This window comes from Pyxicephalus adspersus, chromosome 6 (genome assembly GCF_032062135.1).
Source record: "Pyxicephalus adspersus chromosome 6, UCB_Pads_2.0, whole genome shotgun sequence".
Classification (NCBI taxonomy): Eukaryota; Metazoa; Chordata; class Amphibia; order Anura; family Pyxicephalidae; genus Pyxicephalus; species Pyxicephalus adspersus.
The window spans coordinates 1,993,424-2,006,186 of NC_092863.1; the positions used below are offsets into that span (position 1 = coordinate 1,993,424).

The following is a 12,763-nucleotide window of genomic DNA, read 5'->3' on the forward strand; positions in this document are numbered from 1 at the left end:
GGACATTAGAGTGTCAGCTCCTCTGTACAGAGACTGATAGGACTGGCTCAGTGTTCCCTGTACAGCACTATGGTATATGTCAGAGCTATATAAATGTAAAATAATAGTGTGTGACTGTGGGAGGTGACCCTTAGAGTGTAACTTTTGTTTTTATTACATATCTTTCAATTAGGAAACAATGTATGAAAACATACATAAAAGAAAATAAATATTAAGCTTCATGTCAACAAGCACAAACATATCTACAAAAACAAAAACACCTTTCCAAATGAAAACAAAGCAGGAAGACTAAGAAGCAGTGACTGTGGGAGGACATTAGAGTGTCAGCTCCTCTGTACAGAGACTGATAGGACTGGCTCAGTGTTCTCTGTACAGCACTATGGTATATGTCAGAGCTATTTAAATGTATAATAATACTGTGTGACTGTGGGAGGACATTAGATTGTCAGCTCCTCTGTACAGAGACTGATAGGACTGGCTCAGTGTTCTCTGTACAACAATGCGGTATATGTCAGAGCTATATAAATGTATAATAATAGTGTGTGACTGTGGGAGGACATTAGAGTGTCAGCTCCTCTGTACAGAGACTGATGGGACTGGCTCAGTGTTGTCTGTACAACACTGCAGTCTATGTTAGAGGTATAACGTGAGGTGACTGTGGGGGACATTCGAGTGTAAGCGTTACTGGTGCAGATATTGATGGTAACGGCTACACTTAAAAAAAGGTATCAAAGGCTTGCAAATAATTTGTTTGTGCCTTTGTAAATGACCATTCACCCATAATAATATACTTAGAAAAATAAAAATGATCTAAGAGTTATCTTTAAATTTTCCCTGAAATGCTCTGCAGAGTTCCTCTTTACCAGGCAGGCTGGGTATTCTCGATCATCACTTGACAGCTGCAGAATTTTGCAAACCTAATGAGAGAAGGAGCTAAATGATTTTTTTCCATTCTCTCTTTCTTTCTGTTTGCATCTTCAATAAGCTGCTGATTTAGTGTCTGAAAAATGAAGATGAGGGTGAAAGACCAGAGCTGTGTCCCCAGGGAGGTTAGAAATGGACTTTAGGTACTCCCAGAACAAAACTATTTCCCTGGCATAGTCTGACCCCTTGACCTTCAAAGACCTCCTCCTCATCCTGAATCTCATACTTCAAGGGTCAATGTGTCTCCCCCTCCCAAAAAAATAATATGCTGTCCATGGAAAGGCCTGATTTATTATGCAGACTTTTATGAGCGCAACACAAATTCTCCCAAGTCTTGTTTTTCAGACCATGGCCGTTTCTTTTGGCTCATAGGGGATTCATTAAAAAGGCTGACTTGAATAATGTTTACTTTTCTTTGTTTGTTTGATTGAGAGGGAGTAAAGCTGCGTACACACTTCCAATTTTTATCGTTCAAAATGAACGACGAACGATCGATTGGGCAAAAATCGTTCGTAAAAAAAGTAACCAACGACGCCGACGAACGAGGAAAGTCGTTGGAAATATTATACATTTATATAGCTCTGACATATACCATAGTGCTGTACAGAGAACACTGAGCCAGTCCTATCAGTCTCTGTACAGAGGAGCTGACACTCTAATGTCCTCCCACAGTCAAACACTATTAATATACCTTTATATAGCTCTGACATATACCATAGTGCTGTACAGAGAACACTTAGCCAGTCCCATCAGTCTCTGTACAGAGGAGCTGACACTCTAATGTCCCCCTACAGTCACACACTATTATACATTTATATAGCTCTGACATATACCGCAGTGCTGTACAGAGAACTGTGGGCCAGTCTCATCAGTCTCTGTGCAGAGGAGCTGACACTCTAATGTCCCCCCACAGTCACACACTAATATTATACATTTATATCGCTCTGACATATACCATCGTGCTGTACAGAGAAAACTGAAACAGTCCCATCAGTCTCTGTACAGAGGAGACGACACTGTAATGTCCCCCCACAGTCACACAACAATCTTATACATTTATATAGCTCTGACACATACCGCAGTGCTGTGAAAACACTAGGCACTCACATCAGTCTCTGTACAGAGGAGCTGAGATGTATTCCAGGTAAGCTAATTAAATCATTAAACTTCTGTGCATTTTGAATGTAATTGGCACCCACTGTGCTAAATACTCACAAGTGACCTTAGTTGGTCACAAACATTTTGCAAACCTGCTAAAAACATTTAGCAAACACAAAGATGTTTCCTCCCACATTCCAAAAACATGTTAGGTGAATTGGCTTCCTCTAAAATTGACCTTAGACTGTATTAAAGACATATAACCATAGTAGGGACATTAGATTGTGAGCTCCTTTGAGGGACAGCTAGTCACATGACTATGGACTTTGTAAAGTGTTGCGTAATATGTCGGCGCTATATAAATAATAAAATAATATTAAAATATAATAAAAATATTAATATACCAGAATCTGAGTTTGCATAGCCACATTTTCTGGCTGTCATGTAAAAGTGTGGCAGGAGATAAAAGCCGTCTGTGATTACTCCAGTGTAAAAGTAGCTGATCTGTGTAGCAACTCTGAATCCCCCTCAGAGGATAAAGACAATTTTTCTTCCACAAGTGATTATTGGACTTTTCTCTTCAACACTCTCCATGATTTACCATTCCTGTTTAACCTTGATATGTTTACTCTGCAGCTTCTCTAATTGTCTCCCGATGTGACACTTGACTTGTTCCCTTTAGTCTGGCTCACAATGAGTATGGAGAATGCTGGGGGGGTTACAATAATGCCATTCAAGTGTGGAGGGGTAGTTTTTATTGACCCCCGAGACTTACAACAATTTTACTGTTTAGTGCCAGACCTTTGAGAGGACATTGTTGCTAGATCATTTCAAAAAAATCTTCCTTTAAATTTTTATATATGTTATGCACCTGTAAAAAGCTCCTTTGTACTGGTATCCAAAAGCCCTGAGACCTCTGCTGGGCTCCATCATCTTTTATGTGATGTCAGAAATCCCAGCATGGAGCTGTCACGCAGAGCTGTGCATGGGGAGAGAATCTCCGGCTACCCATACCTGTCCTTATTTATTTTCTACCATCAAGCTTTATTTCTGGAGATGAGTAAGGGCAGCATGGTGGCTCAAGGGTTCACACCCCAGCCTTTGCAGCGCAGGCACAATCTGCATGGAGTTTGCAGGTTCTCCCCATGTCTGTGTGGGTTTCCTCCAGGTACTCTGGTTTCCTCCCACATCCCAAAAACATGCAGTTAGGTTAATTGGCTTCCCCCTAAATTGACCTTAGACTACATTGATGACAGGCAGGGGCATTAGATTGTGAGTTCCTTTGAGAGACAGTAAGTGACAAGACTATGGACTTAGTACAGCGCTGCGTAATATGATGGCGCTATATAAATACTGTGTAATAATAATGAGTATAGATATATAGATTTACCAATATAATCTCTATAATGTTCCCTTTAGCTCTATCCCTGACAGCTATATAAAAGTTGTATGAGGGGTGAGGAGGAGCTGAACCAGCATAGACAGTATTAGGAATCTCAGAAGCAGGAAAGGCAATTAAGTGCAAAGACACATGGCAAGTGAATAGATATTTGTTCATGGAATTTTAACATTTACCTGCAATTTTTCAACTCTGGGTTTCTTTATGGATAATGGTTTTCAGTAAGGACCCTCTCATATATATGGGCATGGAGGTTTGGGTCTGTGAAATGTTCAGGTGTGATTATACATGACCTGGCCTGCATTAACATGCTGCTTTAATGAACATTGTATTTGCCAATGATCCTTTTGCCATTTTTTTGTATAAAAACACATTTTCTGTTCAAACTTTTTTCAAGTTAAAACATTCAACTAAAAATAGCATTTTTAGGCTTGGATAAACGAACTGCCCCTGTTGTGTCACAGACGTGACTGCCTCTGCTCCAGTTACCCTTCAAAGCCTGTTTGTCGCTAGCATCAAATATGTTTGTATTTTCAGTATGTCTATGCAAAATTCCCATTTGCTTAAAACCTGAGATTCTAGCACATAAATAAGATAAAGCATTCATGTCAGTTCTAGTGAAGACACCTTGCTACAAGGTTACAATGTTGAAGTACATTGGTTCTTTTTTTCACTGTTAGGAAAACTTAAATAAAAAAGCCAATACCCAACATAAAGTGTCTACTTTCCTGTGACAGATTTTTATGACATAGTATTATTATAAGCAGCCCAAAAGCGTCTTTATTATATATATTTATTTTATCGCTGACCACTCTAATGATTTATTTTATTGGCAGGAAAAATGTATTATGACTAATTAGAATCCTCCAAGCTGACTCTGCCAAAGGTAAGTGTCAACCTTTCTGAATTCTTATGGCATATATATTGTAATAAACATATTTTTATATATGCAATAGACACTTATTTTTCTCACTTTTTACTTTCTTTAAATCATTAATAAGTACCAATGTTTGTTGATTTTCATTCAGTATCATGTCTTGGAACAAGTTCATCCACCTAAGTTTATGTAGCAGAGGCACCCACATTTAGGAAAATGTATTCATAGCTATGGTTAAGTTCAGATGGGTAGTGGGAATGGTCATTCATAGTTAGTTCTTGGTGGACGGCACCTTGTCAACCATTTAGTTGCTCAGTTGTTGTGCTGATTCCAAACCAGCGCTATAACATTTTGCAATGGCCAGAATTGAACTACTCACTTTTGCCCTCATTTATTACCCATGGGTGGCCACGGGTGAGATGTTACATGTAGCCTCTTGACTTTGGACACATTTCTTAAGAGGTAAGGAAGCAATATTCTCACTGAAACCCCACTGTCCATCTGAACTAAGCCTAAATCTTGTTTTATTCAGAGTGTGCAATATGTCTGTAACTATCTACAGCACCAATGTAACATGTTTCATGACAGTTCATCAGACAAAGATGGAAAAGCATGTCTACAGGTAAGGAATAGGTAACTCATTGGGTACAAATACAGGTAGGTGCTAAGAAGGACAAAGGCATATTTTAGAATAAATGTGAATAATTTTACTTGAGACAAATAAACATATGTATAGCCATTGTACATTTTTGTTATTGTTGTATTTAAATATTATTATTAGGATTAAATATAAATGGCATATAGAGGAGTGGACCAAGATAGCCCAAAATATTTTCAATGTCTCACTTCAAGTAAATCTGGTCAAATTGAACTACAAGGTAATGCTACGCTAGTATCTAGTCCCTACCAAGAAAGCCAAGTGTTTCCCTGCTTCTTCTGCCCTTTGTTTTAGGGGATTTGGAGGGATAGGAGACATGGAGCATGTCTGGTGGTCTTGCCCGGTGGCACAAGAGTTTTGGAGAAAGGTGTTTGACCTTCTTACCAAGGTGATACAATCTTCTCTGCCCCCTAGCCTGGAATGTGCCCTATTGGGCAAAATTGAGATACCATTGCCAAAATATACAAGAATATTTTGTAAGTATCTGCTTCTAGCACGTAGAATCACCCTGGCCAGAGTTTGGAAGTCACCTTTAATACCAATGACCCCATTATCGGTAAACTAAACTGGATATTGGTGACTGACAAGCCTAAAAGAACAAGAAAAAGCACAAGATCTGTTTCAATATACTTTAAATTTTAGGTGCATAAATTGTTCAGTATTCATCCAGGAAAAGACAAAACATTTGAGAGATAAAATACAATATTACAATCTGTATTTTTTATTGTCTGTATATTAGGGGGTTTGTCTTTTATTGGTAAATGTTCAGTAACAGTTTTATATTCAGCTGGATAAATATTTTAGGAGTTGTAATACTTTACACTTCTCTATAAGCACGTCTTCCTGTTCTATGATTTAACATTCCACCTTGGACCGTCTGCATGTTTTTATTATCTGCCCAGCATCTAGATTAGAACATTATTTAAAAGTGTAAGTCAGCCAAGAGTTTTTCAGGCTGTTTACACGGTTAGTTCAGGGGTATTGTTATACCTCCTTATACTTATTTAATGCTACATAGTTACTTTACTACTGTTTTCTTAAATGGTCAAATATTTCAGTGTTATTTAAATTTACTACAAAAATGTTAGACAGACACCCCCTCACCCCTGCTTCATTGCCAATGTGGTTTGGGTATTTCAGTCCTTTTTTCAGTACCTGAATAATCACCAAACGGTGCAGTTTTTGCTGGGGCAGGCCAAGCATTAAATCAAAACATCTGCTATACTTCTACAGCAATCAGCATGCGTGATTGTAGGAAAATATTGTCAGTGCCACTACAGAGGTTATTAAAATCAAGAAAATTGTACAATCATCGAAACCAAAACAAAAAAGTTCCCGCTTTAAAAAGGCTTCTCGTATGATAAACAGAACTTGCTCATGTGATTCTGAATGGGACATCTATGCAAATATTTCCTCTCTTGCCACTTCTGTTACCACTTCTTGCAGAAGAATGTATAACACAAGCAAAATGCTTTTTTTTCAGCCAGTTTGGGGAAAAAGCAAATGAAGCTCTGACAGTGTTAAATTTGAAGAAATATCAGGAAGGCGATAATCAGCCGTGCAATATTGTTTACATTGGACTTATTTGTCCGGCTCAATTTCTCTGCTTTTGCCAGACAGGATGCCTCTACTTCGGTATGTTCAGAATCAAATCCAAAAACAGTCCAAGGAAGCTTGAATTATCCATCAATTGACTCAACCAGCCATCACTGTTAAAGTGTGAACTCTCTTCATCGGGGCTTCTTAATAAAAGAAATGGAATGTGTACAATATCAAAGAATTTTGGAATTTGATAACATCATTTCTTATATCAATACAAACACTTTGGAGCCGCGGATATCATCAAAAATCCAACACTATTTTTCATCTTTCCCTATTTTATCCACATGAAAAAAAATGTCTGGGCTTTTAGTTTGCACACTTTACTAAACACAAATTTCTCAAACATAAATCTGAATTTTTTTGGCTGAAACCCCAGGCTAAAGTTCACCTTTAGGTCCCAAGCAGTTGCCTTTACCTGGCCCAGGCCATCTGTTTTCTAAAAGCTTCTTTACAGCTAAGTATATTAAAAACACTTAAAATTATTCCAAGCTGAAAAATGACTTTTTTTTTCATCTTTCTGCTCGTCGCTCTCCATCTTTCAAAAGCAGCCCATTAAACAGAGTGAAGTATTTAGAACACCCCAGCACGTTCCATAGCCCCTGGCGAGAGAGCACTGAAGTTTTACAGGATGATAATTCATACCTGGCTGAAAATGGGGCTTAGGTTTACGAAGCGATAAAACCTGTGTTATTTGTGTTCAGTGTCTGATAAAAGAGAGGCTCCTAGTTCTGTCGTGACACTTTAAATCCTGTCAGTCATCGCCAGCAATTAGCCAGCCCGGAATGCACACCGACTTAACGATATCCCTATGCTGGGACAACGGTCCGTACATAGGAATGGGCTGAAACTCACAAGGTAATGCCGTGCTGCAGCTGCTAATTTTCAGTAATATGCACACATTCATCACATTTTTATAGCTCCGACATATAACACAGTGCTGTACAGAAAACACTAAGCCAGTCACATCAGTCTCTGTACCCAAGGAGCTAACACTCTAATGGACCTTACAGTCACAGGGAATGCTGACCATTTACATATCTGTTTCTATTACGTTTTTTGTTTATTAGCACAACCAGTCCAGGAAAAAAAGTTCTGAAGTGAGGACTGGTTGTGTTTAGTGATTTTAGCAGCTTCTGAGTTTTATGGTACTAAGTTTTTCCTTTAAGACATTCCCACGTTCTCAGGAGTACAACAGGGCCTCTCTGTCACGGAAATGACTACAATCAGTGTTAATAGTTTGTCTTCTTGCTGTGTCAGAGCTGTGATGTGGAAGATATGGTTCTCCAGGGTCTACTATGACCATTCTTGTGTGCTTCATTAGTTTTTATTGATAATGCAGCCAGACCTTTTTCACATCTGTGAGACAACTGGGATTTCCTGATTAGAGGTGAGGACTCCTAAGCAAACACTGCTGTTTGTCCCAGCAATTCACTGAGCCATGATTTACATCCTTTCCCCCTTTTCTACACATATACATCCAGTACAAAATTGTCCATGTTTAATTGACAATACACTAGCAACTTTTCGGCTGAATTGGAGCAGATTCACATTTCTATGGTGGATTTAAACATTTTGTGAAACAAGGCTGGCTTTCGTTTCTTTACAAATCCATACTAAATCACATTACAAATATTGTTATTTATTTGTGTATCTTTTCCATAAATGTTGACAGCCTGTAAATTGTCAATATATATCAGAATCACAGGGGAAGTAAGTTTTATTGGGTCACCTCTGTTTTGTTCCATGGGTTTTGATGTACTTTAAAAGCTGTGGTAGTACAGAAGGGCAGTAGGCTGAGGAGAGGAACGCACACCATCAGTATTCCCCAATGACCTATGTTGGGTTTTAAACTCATTTAATATTGTCATCCTGATTGCCATAAGTGTAACTTTGCTGCGTCTTCTCTGTTATAGCTTCATCTGCCCACTGGTCATGTTTGTCATGCTTGGCCCATCTTTTTTTTACCAGCTACTTTATCCTAAACCTTCCTCTCTCTCTTATTCCCAGGTCTTATACAAACTGTTACAGCCCTTTCAACAATCTTGTTAAGCAATTGCTTGACACCCAGATGCCCAGAAATACCTGGACCAACTCATTTCACACAATAAGCATGTTAGTAAAGAGTTACTTGGCCCTGCACAGCCATTCAATTCTTTGACATTCTGTAGAGTGTATTGTAATATCAAAATAAGACATTTGGTCACAGAAGAGGGAAGTTTGCAATGTGTGCTTTCTCCTGACAGCACAGCTTTTATGTTGTTTATTAGCTATATATGATTTCTTTTAGTGCCCCATCTGAAACTAGTTATTTGTTGCAGCGTGGTGGATGGTCTTGTACAGGAACACACGGCCTCGAAGCAGTTTAATCAAAACAGTTTGCCATTTTGTTATGGCTCATAGCCCCAGACAATCCTTTCCGCAAGCTACAAACCCAAAGGCAGGCTCAAGGGGAATCAAATTCTTTTCCTGTAAATTTGCCCTGCGTATTGGACGCGCGTTTGCATTTTGGTCAGCGCACAGACTCAGCTATTAAATCCTAGGGGGAGGTAATAATTGCAAACACAAGCTGAAATACACGTTTGTAAACAAAGTACTTTTTAATTTTGGAAAGGAAGTGATGGACACGTTTCAATTATTGCGAGACTGGAGCTGGAGAAGAGCCGGCCTGTTCTGGAGGTCCTGGAACGAGTATTCGGGATCATTAAAAGTTACAAGATACAAGAGTTGTCTAGTTATTCTTTATATTTTTTAGTCAGCATTTTAGGTACGTGTATGTTAATGGATTTGTTTATTTCATACAATGAGGCAACGGTCCCCAAACCTACCTGTGGGTTCCCGAAAACATGTATTCTGTGCAGGCAGCATGACATGACTTGCATGTGCACAGATAATTCCTATTTGCTTCTATCTGGTCTGTTAAATTTACCATTACAATTGTTTTTTATGTCTCTTAAGTAAGTGCAAAAGAAATACCTGTTGATCTTACCAAAATGGCAGTTAGCTCATAACTTTCTATGCACTCTGCCCGGAGATAAGGAGGTTTTTTTATAGCCCTAGCTCAGTTTATGTCTTTGGGTGATAACACTTCTTCTCCACAGATAAATTACAGAAATGGGTAAAGGACTGGTAAGCTGCAATATATTACAGCCAAAAATATGAATTTTGTTTTTTTACTCTATCAAGTGGCCTTAGTTTTTGACCTTTGATTTCATGTCCTGGAGAAACGGTTACAAATGTGGAGATACACAGAGCAACAAATCTTTAAAGATATATAAACTTTTCTACACACTAGTGGTACATTTCTGCATTTGCTGTCTATACTCCTATTAACAGGTAGAATTGAAACAGCAGTAAGAAATCTAAACATTAGTTCTAACCCTTACATGCATCCATCTGAAGTTTTTCCAGCAGTTCTGCTTTAACAAAACCAGAGTGCATGTTTATAAATGAAAATCTGGTCTTACTAAAAGTGTCAGCTAAGCTCAATTTGTATCTAAATTGACCGTACAGCAAAAACCCAAATCCAGGGATTTTCTTAAGAATTCAAAAACATTTAGTAAGTGTGTATCCAACAATCAGGGTTTGTCCTGACAGACTTGTGACATATTTCTTGGGTGAACTTATGAACAGCCTGGCTTGATAGCTAAGGATTTAATTCATGGAAAATATACTTGGGGCTCAGAGCGACAGAAGCTCTATCCTTTCAGTAAACTCGGTGACCTCCCATTTCTGCCTCTGGTTTTATTAGCGTTTGATTCTCAGTAGATTGCCCAGCTCTGATTCATCCCCTGCGGCCGCTGTGTAAGGTGAAAACAATGATTTGCTTGGTCGGGGAGGGGGGGGTTTGGTAGTCTGTTTATGCCACATGGGCCTGACGCATGTGGCCAAAATCAACAATCAAGTCGAGTTGAAACCACAAGTAAACCAAAGGCTGAAATTGTTCTTGGAGGCTGAACTAAAACCACAGGTGTGTGCTAAAGCAAGAAACAAATGTCCTGAGATCATCAGTACTGCTAATTCTGTCAGGCCATGGAGATAAGTAAATTACTGTTGCTCTTTTTAAATGCTGTTATTAAAGTGCATCTAAAGCCAAAGCAGTTTTTTTTTGGGTTCTGGTGACTTCAGAATTTTGACAATAGCCAATGTGACACGTAAAAACAGTGAATCTCTCTAATGCAGACACAAACAACAATAAAAAAGGGGTTGAAACTATTAACTAAACCATCCAAATGTTGGATTTTAGATCAGCATTTCTATTCCTAGCACCAGTTGTTGTAAAATAACCTTTTTTTTCCATATACCACCATGCATGCAATAAAGACTGGGACCCCTGAAATCCAGACTTCATTAATTCGTAAATTTCTCCAACAGTCAAAGGCTGGCGATGATCCTATTTACATTTAGAATATTACCTCAGTTAGGTATCTGAACTTTAATAAATAAAACTTGCATGAAAAGGTCAAACCATGGTGCTGCCCCAATCTCTAAAAAAAAAAAGAAAGCCTATTAAAAAGCAAAAAAATCCAAAAACAAAAGACAAAATGCTCAGCTTGGTACCATGGTACTTGGATAATTGATGATGATACCACTAGGTCTTGTGAGATGCTACTAAAATGACTTAATGATGTTGGCGTTCTCTCTGAATGAAGGGTGCCTTTGGAAAGCCATACCCAAGGGGCAGGGACATGGCACTCTTTAATGGAAAGATCGCAAATTCCTTAATCGTTCCTGCACAGTGTTCACAAATCTTTTTTGGAAGGTTTGGGATCTTATAATAAGAGCCAGAAACATCATGCAAGAAGCACCCCGAACCTGAGGTTTAAGGTGAATATCTTTTACATTTCTTTAAAAGTCTGATCACTCTATTGGATTCATTTTTATTTGGGCCCCCCACTTCATAATTGTCCAGGGCTGATTATGTAGATTGTAATGTGATGTCAGGTGCTCTATTTATATATCATCACTGCAGCTTTTCCAGGGCAAGGAAAGGTGTAGTAAAATATTTTATAAGCTCTTTTTCAATCACTATGGTCCTTTGGCTGGAGTATTCTTTTAATCTCTCTCTGCCAGGTGTCTCTGTAATTGATGCTTAAATTCCAGAATAACATCAGTTAGGATTTGCTGTGGTTTCTTGCATGGTCTCGCTATTTTCTCACTGGTCATGATCAACACAGCATAACATTGCAAATAGGCAAGTTTGCATTCCAAGTTTGAGTCCTGAAGTGATGTCACCCATGGAGGTTGAAGCCAAACAGCGTTCACTTTACTTGCATTTAATGCAGAGCTTAAAGTCCGTGGGTTTGGATGTCTGTCGGCCTTGCTGTGAGATCATACTTGGAGCAGAACATTTTATCTCCAGAACAATATCTTCTTTCTGCTAGTGAGGGCCTTGCCACTTGTACTTATGCTGCCTCTGCTACAAAGCAAGCAGAAATAAAGAATTTACTAATATGTGTGTAAATATATATATATATATATATATATATATATATATATATATGCTATTGTATAAAATAAACAAGAATATATTAGGCTGTAATTAAAAACATAGCATGAAATGAAAATTTTAGCCTTATAGTATTATCAGTTGTGGAATCTAAGTTGCAATGATATTTGTAATATACATTACCAATATGGTTTATTGGTATTTATGGTTAATGGATAAGGCATAAATATGATAAATGTCCAATCACCAACATCATATATATATATATATATATATATATATATATATATATGAATATATACATCTCTCCATGAATAGTAAAGAGAATGGGGGAATTTATTTAAAATATATGAATCGTCTTATCTGGATTTGTAATTCTCTTAGGCTACTGTTATAATTCTCACATCTAACAATATGGCAGCAGCAGAATCAACAACGAGCAATCGACATAAAGAAAGTTGCACCCATGCTGGGTATGGTGCTGCAAAATTTTGATCGCTCCTGAGATACCAGCATTCTGCAAATTCTTGATCATTTGGTCAGCAAGGGAACCAGTGTAAGGGAGAAAGAAAAGCAGGGGTTTTCCTGTGGCAATCAAATGATATATTTTTCATCACATAGAAGGTAAACATGTACAATTAGATTACCGTAGATATAATCACAGAGAGGACATGGCATATAGTAAATAACATTCATAATTGTACTGAGTACAACTATAACTTTGTTTCATGTCAAAGTAATACAATTTTAAATACTCTT

The 12,763-nt window shown here is 38.0% G+C and overlaps 1 long non-coding RNA gene across 1 annotated transcript in view; it reads left to right on the forward strand.

Annotated features, from left to right (window-relative positions):
* LOC140332436 (uncharacterized) overlaps positions 1-4,313 on the forward strand; it is a 16,473-nt gene extending 12,160 nt beyond the window's left edge. The window contains exon 3 of the long non-coding RNA XR_011921120.1: positions 4,258-4,313. This is a non-coding gene — a long non-coding RNA (uncharacterized lncRNA). The remainder of the gene's footprint in view (positions 1-4,257) is intronic.
* The last annotated feature ends 8,450 nt before the right edge of the window (positions 4,314-12,763 follow it).